Raw genomic sequence first — 19,604 nt, forward strand, 5'->3', positions numbered from 1 at the left:
CGAGAGGACGGCGGCGGCGATTTCCTGGTGCCGGCAGGGCCGGGCCGGGCCGCGGGGAACCCCCGTGCCGGCCCCGGGACCCCCCAAATCCCGCCGCTCCCCGCCATCAGCATCAGCATTGTGGTGCTGCTTCTTGTGGCCACAGCCTCTGCTTGGGTATTTTGGTGGCGGAAGCACAGGTGAGCTCTCCCTCCCATCAGCTGCGGTAAGATTTATGGGCACGTAGGTCGGTGCAGGGGTTGCAGCAGCAGCAGCAGCAGCAGCTCTGTAGGGGTGAACTCTCTGAGTGCCATCACAGCTCACACATAGCCTTTGCAGGAAGGGGAATGAGGCTGCATGGGAGAGCCAAGAGTTCATCATTTGAGGCCTGGTTGCCCACAGAGCAGTAAGTCTTTGCTCTCTTGTGGAGTCCCTGGAACCCCTTGGGGCAATTGCCAGGCTCCTGCCTTGGAAGGACGCAGCATAGAGTCTTGCCTGCCTAGGCTGAAAGAATGGCGCTTCCTGGGTGCTTTGCCCCAGTTTCTTGTGTGCCCATTCCCCCGGTCCTGGTAGTTTCTCTTTTCCCTGCTTCCCTATTGGTGGTGGTATCCCAGTGTCCGCTCCTGTCCCCTCTCTAGATCACTGAGCCCTGCCCTGCTCTTAGTAGCACCCCCGTGCCCTTAGACCATTGGTTCCTGATCCCTATTTAGGCCTGTGCACAGCACATGGCCAGGTCTTTTTATCGCTGATCCCTTTAGGGTGCTGGAAAAAACCTTGCTGGAATTCATCGTACAAAAAGGCCCTTCTTGCCTCTCTTTGCTGAGCCTAGCCAAGGCGTGTGTGATGTGAGTCTGACTGCTTAGCCCGAATCCTCCGCGAGTGGCTTTTCCACAGGAGATGCTTATGGGGCTCTAGGTAGCAGCTCCACCATGCAAAAAGCACACTGCTAGAGATCTTTGTCTTGACTCCAGCTCTGCAAAAATTCAGCTCCCCCCCTACGATCACTGAGTCCACTCCAGAGTCAATATCCCAGCCACACAGTCCTTTTCAGCTCCAGCCCTAGAGTCCCCATCCCTGCTCCATAGTGACTATTCCAGCCCTTCCATCATTTCAGCAGGCATCTCTCAGTCCCTTTCTCAGCTCTGCAGATTCCATTTTCACTCACAATCCCACCCTGCAGTCAATAGCCCAGCCCCAACAGTGATTTCAGCCCTGGCCATACAGCATTTCCACCCCAAGACGCAGGCAATATCCCAGCAGCGCCGGCACTTCAGCCCTCTTCCAGCCCCTCCCACTTTCAGCTGTCCACACGCCCTCTCCCGTGTTCAGCCTCGAGACCCAGCCCCAACACCAGTGTCACAGGACTATATATTTCAGCACACCCATCCTACAGGCTCTATGTCAGCCCTAGAGTTTCTATGGCCTTGGCAGTCTCTATGGCACCGCTGCAGGGCTTTGAGCCGGAGCCCTGCAGAGTCCCCTTGCCCAGCCCCAGTGATTTCAGCTGTTGACCCACAAGCTTTATTTGACAGCCAGCTGGTTTCTTCTAGCAGCATGCACGGGTTTCTCCGACTCTGGCAGCAGCAATATCTCCACCGTCACGGGTCAGGATGGTTGTCTTGGCCCCAGCTCTGCCACGGTTTAGCTCTGACCCGAGAGTGTCTGTGCCCACCGTGCAGTCAATAGCCCAGCCCCAACAGTGATTTCAGCCCTGGCCATACAGCACCTCCCCCCCAAGGACGCAGGCAATAACCTAGCAGCGTCGGCACTTCAGCCCTCTTCCAGCACCTCCCACTTTCAGCTGTCCACACGCCCTCTCCCGTGTTCAGCCTCGAGACCCAGCCCCAACACCAGTATCACAGGCCTATATATTTCAGCACACCCATCCTACAGGCTCTATGTCAGCCCTAGAGTTTCTATGGCCTTGGCAGTCTCTATGGCACCGCTGCAGGGCTTTGAGCCGGAGCCCTGCAGAGTCCCCTTGCCCAGCCCCAGTGATTTCAGCTGTTGACCCACAAGCTTTATTTGACAGCCAGCTGGTTTCTTCTACCAGCATGCACGGGTTTCTCCGACTCCGGCAGCAGCAATTTCTCCACCGTCACGGGGCAGGATGGTTGTCTTGGCCCCAGCTCTGCCACGGTTTAGCTCCTACCCGAGAGTGTCTGTGCCCACCGTGCAGTCAATAGCCCAGCCCCAACAGTGATTTCAGCCCTGGCCATACAGCATTTCCACCCCAAGACGCAGGCAATATCCCAGCAGCGTCGGCATTTCAGCCCTCTTCCAGCCCCTCCCACTTTCAGCTGTCCACACGCCCTCTCCCGTGTTCAGCCTCGAGACCCAGCCCCAACAGCAGTATCACAGGCCTATATATTTCAGCACACCCATCCTACAGGCTCTATGTCAGCCCTAGAGTTTCTATGGCCTTGGCAGTCTCTATGGCACCGCTGCAGGGCTTTGAGCCGGAGCCCTGCAGAGTCCCCTTGCCCAGCCCCAGTGATTTCAGCTCTTGAACCACAAGCTTTATTTCACTGCCAGCTCTTCTGTTTCAGTTCTGTCTTCACATCTTCCCATCAGTGACACATCGTGCCGCTTTTGGTCTCAGAGTATGATTTTTGGATTTTTTGTAGCTCTGTGTTGTTTTAGCTCCCCTCTTGTACCCATAGTCCAGCCCCAACCTGCCAATCCTTACTGCAGCAACAGCTCTCCAGTCCCTACCCCAGCCCTTACAGCGATTTCAGCTCCAGCCCGCAGTTCCCGTCCCGGCTCCATATTTCCTAGACCAGCCCCCCAGGGGTTTTACCCCAAAGCCTACCATCTTTGTGTCTCCTCCAGCTCTGCTGTCTCAGCTCCAGCTCCTCAGCTTCCCACTGCCTGCAGCTAAAACTGCTACTGCTTCTCACTGCAGCCCGGGGCTGTTGAGAAGGCCACAAGTCAGTCATTGTCATCACTTCAATGTCTTTAGGAGTTGTATCACCCACCCTCCTGGGTTCTCAACCTTGGGGACACTTGAAGCCCGAAGGCCAACATGTATCTCCCCCCTTCCCCTGGGTCTCAGCCCAGCACTTGTCCAAAAGCCCCCTCAGCTCCCCCAGGCAGCACCAGGGGCTGGGAAGAGCCACTGGGCCCCTGCTCCCCCATCCCAAAAGGTGTCCACGGGTTGATTCTCAGGCCCTGGAGCCCTCTGAGCCCCCACAGCCTCAGCCTCTGCTTGGTACCACGGGGCAAGGGCTGGTAACCCCCCAGGCATCTCCTGCAGGCCCTGAGCTGCAGCTCCATCCCCTTCTCCCGTGGGGAGAACCCTCCAGCCCCAGCATTTCCACCGTTCCACACTGTTTTGGGACTGCCTCTAGTGCCAAGGGCTTTATTCCACATCCTGGGGCTTTCTGTCTCTACTGGGCTCACAACTGCTGTTTCAGCCCTAGCCCTACAACCTTTACTGAATTAACATCAGATATTTAGAAAACCAAAAAAAAAAAAAAAAAAAACAAAAAACAAACAAAAAAAAAAAAAAAAAACCAAAAACACCCAAAAAAAAACCAAAAAAAAAAAAAAAAAAAACACAAAGAAACAAAAACAAAGAAACAAAAAAAAAACCACGAGCCAAAAATAGTGCATTGAAACAAGCAAAATAATGAAAAGATGCAATAAATATGAAAAACATAGTTACTTCTAATAAAAGCAAAATAAAATAACAAAAAATGCATAAACTGCTGCTTTATTTCTGATCCTGTAAACACTGCTTTAAATCCAGAAACTACAGAAGCGCTTCTCGCCGGCCCCTGGTAGCACAGCCGGTCGTCCTGCGCCGCACCAGGCCCCGCACCAGGCCTCCGGCCGCCCTGGGTACGGCTGGCGCCACTGCCCCAGGACACCGCCGGCCCCCAGACACTGGCGCAGGCGGACGCGGGAGTCGCGTCCGTGCTCACCCTCGCTCCCCGGGCCGGCAGCTGCGGACATCCCGTCCCGGCGCAGCGGCGCTCCTCCCGGCCGACCGACCGACCGCGCAGCTCCAAACGCCGCTCCCCGTCCCGCCGCCGGACTGACGCCCCCGGCTCCTCAGGGCGTAATTTACGCCCCAGGACCGGCCAGCTCAGCCAATCACAAGCGGATGCAGCGCCGGCCCCGCCAATCCCTGCTGAGGAAGCGCCGGCCAGGTGAACCCAACCAATCACAAGCGGAGGCAGCGCCGGCCCCGCCAATCCCAGTTCGGCCAGGCGAGCCCCCCCCGCTGTCCCCTCACGGCCCCGCTCCCGCCAGGGCCGGCGGATCGGGGCCGGGGGGTTCGGGGCCCGGGCTGAGGGCGCGGCGGCGTTGCGGTCGCGATCGGGACCGGGAGCGCTCCGGGCGGCAGGAGCCGCTCCTGCTCCGCCCGCAGCCGGCGCTGCGCCGGCGTCCTGCCGGGGCTCCGGGCACGAGAGGACGGCGGCGGCGATTTCCTGGTGCCGGCAGGGCTGTTGGGTGAGAGGATCTCAGTGTGAGACAAGTGACCACCCGAAACACACAAACAATAAGGGATGCTCAGAGTTGCACCAGAAACACCACTGCCCTGACCACACAAATATATCAATTTTAGAAAACACAAACAAAAGCGCAGCAAAAAAAAGCCAACTCTTATTACTGCTAGTCCATTTCCCAAATATAATAAAAATAACCCCATCTCCATTCCCCTCAAAAACCTTCCAAAATATACACCCAGAACCCCCCAATTTAAAGACCTGCCTCTAACCAAATAAGAAGCATAAACCCCGCGTCTTTTAAACTATATAAATTCATTAACCTAACACATCAAAACCACAGAATTTTAAATCCTTAGTCCACACCAGCACACCATACACACCAATCCCATCACTACATACAAAAACAAAACCTATTTCCTATTACTAACATAACAAAAAAGTCTCAACTTTTAACTGCAATAAAAACACCTAATTAGCAGTAAAATCATCCTATTATAACTAACTCAAAACCCCAAACTTCCTCCAAAACAAATATTTTAAGTGCCAAAAACCCTCAAATACTTAAAGTAACTCCTTCAGAAATGCCTTCTGTACATTCCGGACTGATTTTGAGAGCAAAGCAAGGAAAGAAAAACCACACAGCTTGTTTTAAGAAAACTGTGGTCACTCCTGTGCATTCCCTGTCCAGGGTATTCAGCCCAAGCACAGACAGACTGCAGCACAGATCTCCTTTGCTCTTTGTTAGTTTTACCCAGCCAAAGCAAAGACTTTTTTTTTCCCTTTTTCTTCAGGCTGTTTAAACCTGCTGCAGACTGGAAAACCCAGAGAAGCACAACAATAAACAAATCAATCTACAAAAATAAAAATAGCACAAATGTAAATTAACTGCACCAAAAACAATTATTCCAAACTCAATAAACCAATAATGCCTCAAAACCATCAAAACACACAGACCACCTGTAAATACACACAAAACCCAAATGATCCATTAGACTACAAACAATAACTCCCAAATTATCCAAAGCTATAAAACATACACTGTAGTCAAGCAGGCTCAATAAACAAACTCTATAATACAATAAACAATAATTAATTATAAATATTAAGAAACCCTAAAAAATGAACTACCTCACACTGTCTCAAACCCACTAAAGCAAACACTAGATGCTCACCATGATAAAAGCCACCACTAAATAAATAAAAACCTCCCCTATACCTCACACCACAGCCAATTACACCACTGTACACCTTAGAAAACAAACCCTGGAAAAACACAATATCCCCCAAAAACCACCTGAAAACCAAACTCAGTTCAGAAATACTCTGATCATGTGAACTATTAATTCTAACATGAAATAAATACACCACACATCCCTCACCATACACCACCTACAAACAGAATAAAGCCACACAATAAATCATTAAAAACCACCAAACAGAAAAAAACAGCTCTACCCAACCTGAATCCCTCCACACAACACACAAAACCCCAATAACACATTTCAGAACTCTCTCAAAAAGAGCTACTTAAATTAATTCTACCTCAAATACAAACAAAGCAATCCATAAAGTTACCTTCACTCAAAAACCAAATTATATATAACAAATAATACCAAAAAAAATCACACAAAACACTACACACCACCTAAGAACATCATATTGAAAAGAAGCCACATAGAAGGGCCACTATTAATTAAAATTCCAGGTGAAAAGAAAATCTCTCCAGTTTAAACACAGAAAAAAACAGAAAAAGGAGTTTCTTCAATCAATTTGAACTCCTTTTGTCTCCATAACTCCTTTTTCTCCTGGGAGCACCGGGGAGGGATTGGTGAGACAAAGCTGAAAAAGAAAAAAAAGTCCCCCCTATAAACCCACACTGGCTTACCTTCTGCTGCTGCTGGGTATAAAGGTTTGTCCCTCGTGGCCTCCAGAAGTGACGCTCCAAACCCACGTGCTCCTGCCTTCACTCCAAGAGCCACAGCCACGACCTGAGCACTCACTGCTCACAGCTGGATACCGAACTGAGCTCAGGCTCCCCCTCTTAAACCGCCCCCGGCTGGAACCGCCCCCTCGTTATCCATTACGGCTCCCAACTGTGCCTGGCCTGTCCCCTCATTATCCATTACATCTCCACAGTGCCGGGGGAGCGGGGCCGGGAGGAATCGGGGTCGGTGCTGAGCGTGGGGCGGAGCCGGGGGCGGTTCCCGGGGCCCGCTGTCCAATCAGCGCTGCCGATTCCTCAACGAGCCCGCCAACTGGGAGCCGGGCGGGGATTCAAATCGGTGCCGGAAAAAGCCGATGCTCTATGAGCTCGGTGTGGAACTCTCCGGTGGGGTCCGGGGTCCTGGCACCTGGGCCCCGCCCCGCGCCCGTGGAGCCCCGCCCCCGGCACTGCCCGGCCCCGCCCCCGCCCGCCTCTGGGCCCCGCCCCCGGCACTGCCCGGCCCCGCCCCCGGCCGCCTCTGGGCCCCGCCCCACAGCGCCCTGGCTCCGCCCCGAGTCCGCCCAGCGCCCCGCCTTCTTCAAGTCCCATTTAACCAGAATGATTTTTTGGGGTAGGAGCACCCAAAGCCAGCAGAACTGGCCTTAATCACTTTTGGGGATCTCTCTTTTCTTCCTCACCAAACTCCCACTGTCAAAACCCACCCTGAGGCTCAGCTCCCCATCCCTTCAATCCCTCCAAGGACCTCGGCTTGGATTTCCCAATCCAACAAGGCAGAAATTATATCCTAATTGCAGTAAGTGCTTAAGAAATAATTGAAAGACATGAAAGGAATGAAGAGAAATTAAACAAGAGCTGCCAGCTCCAGGGGCCATCCAAGGGCTGGTAAAACCCCTTACCATTTATTTTAATTAACCAACTCGGAGCAATTAACACCACACTGAGAGAGTATGATTCTTTTCAATTGAGTCATAGATTAATATTGCAGAATGTAAAAAACCTTTCTAAACCCAGAAACTCTTTTAAGAGACACACAGGGCACAGCTGCAGACAGAGTCTGGTGATTCAGGGGAAAAACCCCAAAGTTTTCAGTCTTTAGCATCTTCCACAATGTCACCGTTGACAGCAAACATGGCTTCAGCCTCAGCAAGACAGACTCAGAGATTTTGCAGATCCTGGTCTCGCCTCAGCCTTTCAGCAGGTCCAGTCTGCAAGGAGAGAGAAGAAAATGGGTCAGAATGGACAGCCTACCTCCAGAAAATCAGCATCATCCATAAAGCATTAAATAGAGCTGGAAGTACTTCCCCAAAGGTCCATTTCCCTGCGGACTGAGGGCTCCAAGTTGAAGCAGAGGCTGCACCTGCCAAGGGCAGACTTTGGGAACCCCAGAAGTAAAAGCTGCTCGATATTTCAATACAAAGTGACAGCAAAAACATTAAGTCCATTTGCACAAAAGGCAGAAGAGACGTGACTCAAAGTTAAGTCAAGATCTGGAGAAGTGAATCACAACTAACTAAAAACAACCTGTCAAATTATTGAGACACAAATAGGAACCTAATGCTGAGCTGGATAAACACAAAATGCTAATTTCCATGAAAATTGAAGGAAAAGTTGCTGAAGATCTTCCATAACACAAGACAGCAATGACATGAAGCAGTCCAGTACGTGTTACAATGCACTGAAATGCTCTGGGTGAAATCATCTGTTCTGCAGAAACTGTTGAAGCACATTAAAATTTCACAGAGATGATTAAAAAAAAATGATATCAGGTTAAATCTCACCCTTTGCAGCATCTCTTGCAAGACAGCTCGACTTTCAAGAGTTAATGGTTCCTCATGAATAAGAGCTTGCTTTTCCGGGGTTCCTAGAATAGAGCCCAGATGCCACAGTTCAGATCCTGAAGCCAAAAATCCAAATACAGCACTCCTTCAGAACCCTGAGGGACAGCCACGGATTCTGGGGCTACAGGAAACAGTGAAAAATGGCACCAAGAACAGTGCAGTGCTGGCTGGGAGAAGCAGCATTACTCTGTCCGAGAAAATGCCATTCTGCAGCCGGTTTAGTGCTCTAGAGAATTTTACTGCCATGGGGGGGAAAAATAAAATAAAAAATAAATAAATAAATAAATAAAAAGTATTATAGTTGGGGAATGAAGGAAAAAAATCCCCAAACCGCTGTCCAGAGTACGAGGGTGAACATCCACAACAGCACAGCAAAATAAATGGGAACTCCAGAAAATAACAGAGACATTAAATCCAGTTCAGAGGAACAACCACCCTCCATTAGAACAATGCTCTCACCAAAGAACTCTGGCATGGAGCCTTAATTCAGGATACAGTTACTGAAGAATACCTGAAGACCACTTTTAAGTGCTGTACACCAAACTAAACCCAACCCCGCTTCCATTCTCTAGACAGATTCTCAGACAGCTGAGTGAGAGTCTCAAGCACACACTCAGTTGTCAGATTTGCCTTTGCCCACCTCAGCAAGGACAGAGCAGACGTGGCCAGTGCAGGTCAGACCCACCCCAAGCCCTGCCTGAGCCCCTCTGGCCACCCTTCCCCCTGCTAAGGCTGACCCCAACAGGCTCCAGCCAGGCCCTTTAGGAGTTTGCTTTGTGCACCCTCCTGATCTAATGGGAATGAACCCTCCTCTGCCCGGGGCCCAGTGAGATTTTCCTGGACAAAATGCAATTTCTCATACAAAAGGCAGACACGGTTGTTTTGTTTGTGATTTTTTTCTAGTATTTGCCTTACACAGGTGATGTTCCTCACAACTCAGCACTATGATGCCAACAGCAGCAATACAGAAAACCCCTCTGGGACAGAGCAGCAGGAAAACCCACTTCCAGACTCACCAGAGAGATGACAGGAGCGCCCTCCCTGCGATGCCTGCTGAGCCAAGTGGAGCTGGCAGGGTGACCCATGGACGTTCTGTGTTCACCTTTCAACAGAGTCAATGCAGAAACAGAACAAATCTCTCTCGGCGTCGAGATGCCTTCAGGTGCACCTGGAGATGCTGCAGTGTCCTTCAGCAGCCAGAGCAGAACAGGGTTTCTACTGTGCTGTGAGAAATACAATTCAATCAGAAGAAAATAAAAGGAAGCACCTCTCCTTGTATTTTTATATTAAAAAAAATCATGCATTAGAATTTTTTTAAGCGTTCATTCTTGCTTTTATGCAAGTGTAAGTTATGAGGACTCAACTTCCAGCCTGAAATTGCAACAGCCCCTCAGGCTGACTGACCTCAGCCAGACCACCAGAATCACTGAATTGTGGAAGGGAAAGCTCATCCTATTCCAGCCCCACCCAGGGCACGGACACCTTCCACCAGATCCAGGCGCAGCCACAGCTTCTCTGGGGAACCTGTGCCAGGGTCCCGCCGCCCTCACAGGGAACAATTCCTTCCTGATATTTAATCTAAACCGGCCTCTGAGGCATAAACTGAAAAATCATAACTAATTCTTTATAGTAAACTAAAGACCATATACATTATGTATATTAGTATAGTATAGTATATAGTATATTATATAGTATACAATATAGTATATTAGAATACATTCCAAGTAGTATTTTAAAATATATAAGATAAATTTATTATTATATATTACATATACATATTTTATATATATATTAATATATTATTAATATATTTAGTAACACTGTGCTTATTACTTTTTTGCATATATTTAAACATTACAAATAAGAAACCTTCAAATAATCAGAGAATGAACTAGAAGAACTAACCCAAACAACAGAATAACAGCATTAAGAGCACAAATAAAGAAATGAACACAGACTCTAAAATAATATGTTCTCTTAAAATTGTGCCAAAAAAGCCAAAGCACACGTGAGAAAGAGAAAGGTGAAAAAATGAATAAAAAAAGACCCCCCCCAGGGCCTGGAGACCACCACCACTAAAAACTGACTGTGCGCAGAAAAAGATAAAGTAATTACTATTCCAAACGAAAATAACCAAGATCAAAAAATAAATATGTACGAAGAAAGCCTGTAAGACATTATGCATATGTAAAACCTCAGAAAATAAGAAAGGGGGCAAATCCGGCCCGGAACTGCCCTGGGCTCGTTCGGTTCGGCTGAGGGGGCGACGTTCGGGGAAACTCGGCTGGGTTCGGCTGTTCGGCGATTTCCGTCAGCCGTCGGCTATTCTCAGCTGTTCGGCAACACTCGGTCATTTTCGTCACTCTCCGGCTCTTTCCGATTGCTAAGAGCATTACGTCACTTTCGCCCCTCCCTGCCGCCATCTTTAGAAGGTCAGGCGCAGCGAGCCGCGCTGCCATCTTGGTTGTGGCACACTAAGGACCCCATCGGTGTTTAACACAGACGCCTGACGAAAACGCCTACCCTGAACCCAGCTGCGTCTAGCTGAACCCACAGCGCGTGTCCGTACATCTGGAAACGCCACAGAAAATTGTCCCCGAGCGGCGCCGTGGTCGGGATTTTTATGCAGGCAGTTAGATAGACACACTAAAGGTCCTCTCTGTTTCCCACCCTTTTGGCCGCCCTCTTTAAAAGGTCAAGCGCCGCGAGCCGCGCCGCCATCTTGGTTGTGGCACCCCCCCCCAAATGTCCCCCTCGGCTGCTCGCACAGGCGCCGGACCACATCGCCTGCCCGAACACTGCCGTGGCGCCGCTCAGCCCCCATCCCGTGTCCACTCACCTGCGTACGCCGCGGAAAAATCGCTCCTGGGCGGCTCCGTAGTCCAGGTCGCGCGCAGGGAGCCGGCTGCCACGTGTCCGGGTGCTCACATTTGTTTTCCGGCCTTTTTGGCCGTGATCTTTCGGCGCTCGGGCGGCAAAACTGCCCGGGGCTGCTACGGCGGAGACCTGCAGTACCGAAATTTATCCACGAGATGGCAGCATTGCCTTACAGATCACAGCCTGGGGGAGAGCTGCAGTACCGATCTTTATCCACAGGATGGCAGCATTGCCTTACAGATCGGCTCGGGGGAGAGCTGCAGTACGGCTCTGTGTCCACACGGTGGCACAGCTGCCGCAGGGAGCGGAGGCAGAAAAGAACGTGGCCAAAATTCCCCTTCCAAACATCCCCGAAAATAAAGGCCCCAAAAGACCCCCAACCACAACAACTACGACAACCCTGCCATCAACCGAGCCAAAATCAAAAAAGCCTTCATTTTAGGCTACACTTCAATATTTCTTCTATTTCTTAGTTGGATATTTCTGTTAATCATTACCATTTATCTATTATATCATGTACATTATATTCCATATATTTTACATATTGTAATATATGGAACATTTAATAATATTGATTGCATCTATTGATATAATTTTTTGTATTTTATAGTTCTCTTTTTGCTACTTTTTTTTCAATTTCTGTTTACTTCTTGATATTTTAAATTATATGAATTCATTAACCAAACACATCAGAACCACACTTAATCAGAATTGAAGGACCCTGGTTTTCTAAGGGGTAAATATTTAATCTTTATTAAAATAATAATCTCGATTTTGGGGAGGGGGGAATTGTTTGTGGGGGGGTTTTGTTCTGGGTTTTTCTTGTTTGCTTAGTTTTGGATTTCTTGGCTAATTAACAAGGAGGTTCAGAGAGTTAGAAAATAAAAGGTTTAATTTTATTGCTACCTCTGAAAAACACCTGACCTCAAGTTACTCCTGGTAATACTGTGCATGGGGAGAATGAGACCTGAGAGGAAAAAAAGGGCACCACAGTCTTTACACCTTTCGCTGTTAAAGCTTTTTAATTTAGCAGATAATACAGAGGTTTTTTGCTAACTGCACTCTCAATTATTTCCAGACACCCAATGGACGTGGAGGTCATTTTTCAACTTCTTTCTTGCCAACAGCCAAACTTCCACCTACCCGGGGTAAGAAAGAGAATGGAGAAAAATAATAATAATAAAAAAATGAACAAATAAAACATAAAAAACATGAGGAGGGAAAAATAGGATTAAAAAGTTAAAGGTTTCTGTGTAGAAGTCCACCAGAAGGGTGGTCAGTGTGCAGAGAATGGGAGGCTCCTGGAAAACAGAGAATGGTTGGTCTTTATTCATGTTATTCTTTATTCTTTTTATATTAAAGCATGGCAGAAATTATTTTAGTGTTCTTTCATGTCATTCTTTCCTGGTTTTCCTCTCCTTTAGGGCCAAACTTCCACCTACTCTGGGTAAGAAATAGAATTTTTAAAAGGAACAAAGAAAACATGAAAAAATAAAAATAAATAAAATTGAATAAAAATTAGGAAAAAGGTTTTAAAAATTAAAAATGCAAAAAAAAAAACCCATGGAAATAAAATAAAAATCAAAAAAAACCTAAACGTAATATTAAAAAAAAGTTAAAAATTAAAAATAAATATAAAATCTTTTAAAGAACACAAAACAACAGCTGGACTGGGATAAGGCCTTCCAGGGGCTTTGCTTCCTACTGGCTCCATCCTTTTTTGCCAACTACCTGCAAGAGGAAAAACAACAGGGATAAAGTTTCAAACAGGATGTCCTTGGTTTGAGGCACTTCAAAATAAGATTTTTAACAAAATAAGTTGGCCAAGAAAGAGACTCAAAATCAAGATGTAAGTCTCACAGCTATATAAAAAAAAAAAAAAAAAAGTGTCTCTGGTGTGCATAACTTGTCAGCCCCTCATGTTTTCAGTCCTTAAATTGATTTTTACCAAGGAGAACTCGACAGCTCCAGACACTTTGTGTCAATCCAGGAATACCCTCTACAGCCCAACTACACCCCACATGACAAATTTCAAGTCCCCAGGACTTGTCCCATTCCCCCCACACCCAGACTGAGCAACAAGGCAGAGCAGCTCCAGGCCAAACACACCAACACCCGTGACACAGGACAGGACAAAAGGGGGGACACAACAGGGACAGAAATATCTGGGCAAGAAGAATGACCCTGAGGACCGAGAGAACTCGCAATGAGATGACCGAGGTCAGACCGATGGAGAGCTGACCAGGCTCAGAGAACCCTGCAGGAAGAAGATGCCAATGGGATCACTGATCCCAAGAAAGGCAAAGATGGATGCCCGAGAATCCTACGGTCAGAATCCTCCACTGAGCTGTGCACTTTTAGAAGACCTAATCTGCCAGAATGGATCACAGCAGGGCACAGCTGTGGATACAGCTCAGAACAAGACCTGGAAAGGCACCAGCCTGGATGGTTGTGGAGAGAGATGGATTATGATGTGTGTCTGAGCACCTGAGTCAAAGTTCAATGATATCAGTGCCTGTCCAAGGAACAGGGAGATGTTAAGAACGATGCCTGGGGTTTCCAAAAGACCCCTTGAAGGGTTAAGGCAAAAGACACACAAAACAAAACACACAACAGACACAGAGTGCACAACAGACAAGTGACACGACGTGCCCTGGGACTGCTCTGCCCTGCACACCTCAGCACTGTGACACCTTCCCTTTACGTGCCCTAAAGGGGTCACATCTTGGACATCCCCATCTCCAAACCTGACCCAAAAATCCCTCCCGGTGACTCCCAACCCACACCCCACTTTCATTCCCTCTGTGGCTTTTAGCCCTTCACTTATCTCTGGGATGTCCAGGGATGAGAATCCACATCAGGGGCCAAGGAAGGCTGTCTCTGCCTCAGGGAAATTCCTGCTGTCTCAGTCAGGTGCCATAAAGAAAACCAAACATCCAGGGATGATCTCAGCAGGGCTGTTGGCAGGCGGGTGAGAGGATCTCAGTGTAATACAAGTGGACGACATGAAACACCCAAACAATAATGGAGGCTTAGAGTTACACCAGAAACTACCCTGACCACACAAATATATCAATTTTAGAAACAAAAACACAAACAAAAGTCCACCAAAAAAAGTACCAAGTCTTCGTACTTATAGCCAAGCTACCAAATATAATAAAGATAACCCAATGTCCATTCCCCTCAAAAAGCCTCCAAAATATAGACTCAGAACCCCCCCAACTTAAAGACCTGTCTCTAAACAAATAAGAAGCAGAAAACCCATGTCTTTTGACCTATATAAATTCATTAACCTATCAAAAATTAACAGCACCAAAACCAATTATTTCTACTCTAATAAACTCACAATATCTCAAAGCCATCAAAACAAACAAACCACCTAAATTCACACAAAACCAAGAGATTCATTTGAGTACAAACGATATCTCCTAAATTATCCATAACTATAAAACATGTACCATAGTCAAGCACGCTAAAAAAACAACCCCCTATAATACAATAAACAATAATCTAATTATAAATTTTAATAAATCCTATAAAATTACCTACATCACACTGTGTCTAGGCCGCTAAAACAAACATAACACACTTGCCATGATAAAAGCCACCACTAAAAAAACCTCCCCCATACCTCACACCACAGCCTATTACACCACTGTAAACCTTTGAAAACATACCCTTGAAAAACACATTTTCCCTAAAAAGCAGTTCAACAACAAAACTCAGTTCAAAAATACTCTGGCCAACATGCAAACTATGAAACCCAACATGAAATAAATACACCATATTTCCCTCATCATGTGGCATCTACAAAATAAATAACACTACACAATAAAACATTAAAAACCACCTTAAAACCACAAAAAAGAAAAAACTAGCTCTGTCCAACCTGAATCCCTACATATAATACACAAAACCCCAATAATACACACCAGAAGCCTCTCAAAAAAAAGCTACTTAAATTAGTTCTACCTCAAATACAAAAAAAATCCACTATAACATCATCTTTACTCAAAAACCAAGTTGCACACAATAAATAACACCAAAAAAGTCAAACAAAATGCTACATACTACCAAAGAACCCAATACTGAATAAAGAACACATAAACATACACAACTCATTAAAATTCTAGGTGAAAATGAGTTTCCTCCAGTTCAAACATAGAAAACTACAGAAGAGGAATTTTTTTTTTTTCGCAATTTCAACTTCTTTTATTTCCATAACTCCTTTTTTTTTCTAGGAGCACCAGGAAGGGATTACTAAGATAAAGCTGAAAAGGAAACAAAGCCCCCTCTATAAACCCACACTGGCTTACCTTCTGCTGATGCTCGGTATAAAGGCTTATCCCTCATTACCTCCCAAAGTGATGCTCCAAATCCACGTGCTCCCACCTTCACTCCATGAACCACGTCCAAGACCTCAGGATGAGCTCCTCACACCCCACGGCCGATACCAAACCGAGCTGAGGCTCCCCCTCTTAAACCGTCCCCGGCCAGAACCGCCCCTCATTATCCATTACAGCTCCCACTGTCCATTACAGCCTGGTCTGTCCCCTCCTCATCCTAGTGGCTCACACCTGTGGGGGAGTGGGGCCGGGGGGAACCGGAGCCGGGATCTCTGCCGGGGCCGGGGGGAGGCCGGGGCAGGGGATCGGGACCGGGGGAATCGGGGCCGGGGGAAAGCGGGGCCGGGGGGAACCGAGGGAGAGCGGAGCCCCCGGGCCCTCAGCGCGGGCGGGGCGGGGCCGGGGAACCGGGGCCGGGGGGATCGAGGCCAGTGCCAGGGCCGGGGAACCGGGGCCGGGGGGAACCGGGGTCGGCGCTGAGGGAGGGGCGGAGCTCCCGGGCCCTCAGGGCGGGGCGGGGCGGGGCCGGGGCGGTTCTTGGGGCCCGCTGTCCAATCAGCGCTGCCCATGCCTGAGCGAGCCCGCCAATCGCGGGCCGGGCGGGGCTTCAAAAGGGTCCCGGAAGAGGCTTCTGGGTTTATGGCTCGGTGTGGAGCTCTCTGGGCGGTCTGTGGGGTGTCCCTGGGCTGTTTTAGTGCGGTAAGACTATCCTCATTTATTTCCCTGCAGGGTATGGTGTGTGGGACTGTATTGAGGTATACGTTATATGGTGGGTAGTAACAGGTGCAGCTGGGGTTGGGTTGAGAGCCCGTTGTTCCGTGCCTTGGTCGGAATTTGCCTTAGAATTGCAAGACCTTTTCCTCTGGGCGGCTGGGAATATGCTGGGAGTATGAATATGCTGAGCCTTGGTGTTTTTGCAAGTGAGAGGGAGACATGTACTTTTGGGGTATGTTGTTTGGGGAAGGTACAGAACTTTGCCTACCTTGGTTTTTTCCCTTTAATCTCTTGCAGTGCATGGGTCTCGCTGGGGTCTGATGCTGAATGTATTAATTAGGCTTTAACTGGGACAGAACATGGCAGGAAGAAACAGTCTTTTGAGGTTGATTCATAAAGTAACTTGAATAATAAAATTTCTGTGGAAGTTACTATAGAATTTGTAAGAGGTACTTATTAGAAGAGGAGGCAGCTTTTGAGTAATGTGAGTTATTTCTGCTAGTTTAAGTTTTCCTTTTCAAGGTATTGGGCATCTGCAAGTTTGCCATAACTTGTGAAGTGCCAAGGCCTGAACAACAGGCCCTGAGCTCAAGTTGACCTGGAGATAAAGGTTTAAACCAGATGTTGTGTTTGCATCCCCTCAGTAGTGAAATAGCCAGGATCATTAGTGTTCTGGACTAGGTCAGTGCTCATTAGTGAAGCATGGCTTGACCTTCCTGCGTTCAGAGGCCGGACAGGGCCCCGAGATCAGTCCTGTGGCCTCGTTGGGAGATGCAGTGCCGAAGGCAGCTCTTGCGTGGCTCTTGAAGCCCTGGCCAGGCTTTGGGCACATCCAGGAGGAGGCTGAGCCCAGCTGTGCCTGCAGTGGGAGTTGCGTGAGCCCGTTCATTGCCCGCAACTGTGTGACCTGGGCCCTGTCCCGGCATGGCCAGAGCCTCTTTGCCTGATGGTGGACACACTCGTGGGAATTCCCAGTTCTCCAGGGCTGGGCTGTGACAGGGGATTCCCAGCTGCTGTGTGGCTATGGAGGGTGAGGAAGCCTCAGAGTCCCTGGTGTTGGACCTCAGTCCCTGTAGGTGATCTTGGGTAGCAGTGCTGAGGGACACTGCTGAGCTTCTCCTTGGGGGTTCTCTGCTGCTTTGAGTAGGGAGATGCACATTTCCATATAGCTCAGGATTGCTTGGGCAAACGAACGGAGCCCTGGAAGGTCCTTGAATGTGTGGGGTTTTTCTCTAGTCCTGGCTTAGAGTAACCTTCTGTCCTAAAGGGATCGAGCAGCACTTGCTGCTGCTGGGAGACTTCAGTTCCTTTCCTTCCAAATGTTTGGAATGCTCTGTAGCTGATGTGCTGCTATCAACATGTGCAAGGTTCCTGTCTTTGCAGCATATTTTATCGTATTCCCCGTGAGATTGAATGTCCCTGCAGTGATTTGTGACCTGCTGAAATGTTAAAGCCAAGCGAGTGATAAGCTCATTGTTTTTCCAAATGTGTCCTTTTACCTCTGTTTTGCCTCCCCATTAATAGTAAAATAAGGCCATTCTCCCTGTTGGTGTCTGTGTCCATTCTCCTGCCACTGTGGACTGGAAAAACACTCGGTCACTGGTCACTGCCTGGAGTGGTGCAAGGAGAGATCCCAGGGCAGCCACCAAGTCTCCACTTGCTCCTTTTCCCTGGTGAGCTCCTTGGGGTGAGTGCAGTGATCCCTGAGGATGGAGAAGGGCTTGGAATGAGGGAAAAGACTTGGAGAAACCATTTTCCAGAAGGATGTGAGCCTGAAGGTTTGTCCGTTATCTGGTGCTTTTGTCCATCTCATGTGTTTTCTGTTTTTAATGATTGTTTAAGTTCGAGGACACTAATTTCAAAATGAAGAGGGCATTTCTAGGGCATATTTTTTTATGATTTTTATGCCTTTTTGTTTTGTGGAAAGAATTAATTTTGTTTTCATGTTTTGTCCTTCAGGACGTGCAGAAGCTCAGTTGACCCTCCCACACCGAGCAGTGCCAGTGCACAGCAGTGAAATGCATCAGTTGTTGTCTGAATGGATTAAACCTGTTGGTGCTGCTGTTGGTTCACTGTGAGGATTTGTTGTTCCTATGCACTTGGGGGGCTTTGGCCACGCTCGGGGGGATGTAAAATAAGCACTGGGGGCTGCTCTGGATATGTGTGCTCTGGACATGAGCACTGGGTTTGGCAGCAAGGCTGAAGGGTTTGTGAGAGCAGAGCAGGGAATGGACAAGTCAGCTCCAGCAGGGTGAGGTATATCTGCTTCTGCTTCCAGAAGCTTGTAATTTGTGGAAATTTTAAAGCCTGTGGCTGTAATTAGTAGTAATAATAGTGCCCTCTTTTATCTCTTAAGGTCCCTGGCCAACATGGAACAAGAACTGACCCAGAACTTGTTGGTGCCCTGGTAGAGAGAGAAGTAGCAAATGGTATTGAGAGAATTTCTGTGGGGATATGTGAGATCCTGGTGTTCCTGTGAGCTTAAGAAATGATCTGCAATGAAAAATATTTTTTTTTTTTTTCTACAGGAGAATCTGATGTGGAACACGTGACCCAGATGACTTGATGTGACTTCTTGAAACCTTGAAATAAGGTGGTATTAATCTTTTTGGATAGAAGCAAAGCATTTGCAAGCACTTGGCAGAAGCCTATGAAAGGTAAGTGACGGGCTAAGGACACGAGCAGGAAAACATCTGGGGCTGTGATTTGATTTCACAGAGGGTTATGGATTCCTGTCTCAAATGTCCATATGGCAGTGGAGCTGGATCTATATGCCCCAGTGGAGAGGCAGGGTTGTCCTGTGTTCCTGGCTTTCTAGAGGCTGGAGTGTTGCCCAAGGAAGAGCATCCTGGTTTTGCTGCTGTGTTCAGGCACCAGCAGCCAGGAGTTGTTTGGTGCCTCGTTCCAGAAGCAGCAGGAACCTGGATTTCTGTCTCTAGGATTGTCTTGCTGTCCAAGGCTAAAGGTGAGTAGCAAGGCAGCTCTGGGAGCTCTTGGAAGTCAGGAGTGCCTGGTCTCTCATCTCCAGGTGCTGCTCAGGTAATTGCTCAGGTGTTCACTTAATGGTTCTTTGATGGCTTTGGACTTTCTGGTTGGAAGAAAAAGGGTCCTTTCCAGTCTCTGCCTTCTGTAATTCTGGGATCAGCCATTACTCTTTTCAGGCAGGCTAGATAGCCTCAGGAGTGGGCAGAGGAAGTGCTACCTGAAGTGTGGTTCCACAGGAGAGGGGAACAAGCTTTCTGCAGAGGTTCAAATGGCTTGTGACTTATAGAAGCACTGAGGTCTGAACAAGAGTCTTGAGCCAAAGCTGTCAGTGGCCTATTTTGGTACTGGACAGTCTTGATGGGGCCATTAAATCCAGTTTTTCCAAGAGCCTTTTCAGCGTATCTTTAGTGTATCTATCTTGACTGCCAGATTTCTACAAGAGAGGCCTCCTTGAGTTTGTCAT

The 19,604-nt window shown here is 48.1% G+C and overlaps 1 long non-coding RNA gene across 1 annotated transcript; it reads left to right on the plus strand.

Moving 5' to 3' along the window:
* The first annotated feature begins 17,783 nt into the window (after positions 1 to 17,783).
* Positions 17,784 to 19,100, plus strand: LOC310923587. The gene is made up of 3 exons (XR_014592634.1): positions 17,784 to 18,230; positions 18,513 to 18,585; positions 18,685 to 19,100. It is a non-coding gene; the product is annotated as an uncharacterized lncRNA (long non-coding RNA).
* The last annotated feature ends 504 nt before the right edge of the window (positions 19,101 to 19,604 follow it).

This window comes from Zosterops lateralis (genome assembly GCF_965231275.1).
Source record: "Zosterops lateralis genome assembly, contig: HAP1_HAP1_SCAFFOLD_123, whole genome shotgun sequence".
NCBI lineage: Eukaryota > Metazoa > Chordata > Aves > Passeriformes > Zosteropidae > Zosterops > Zosterops lateralis.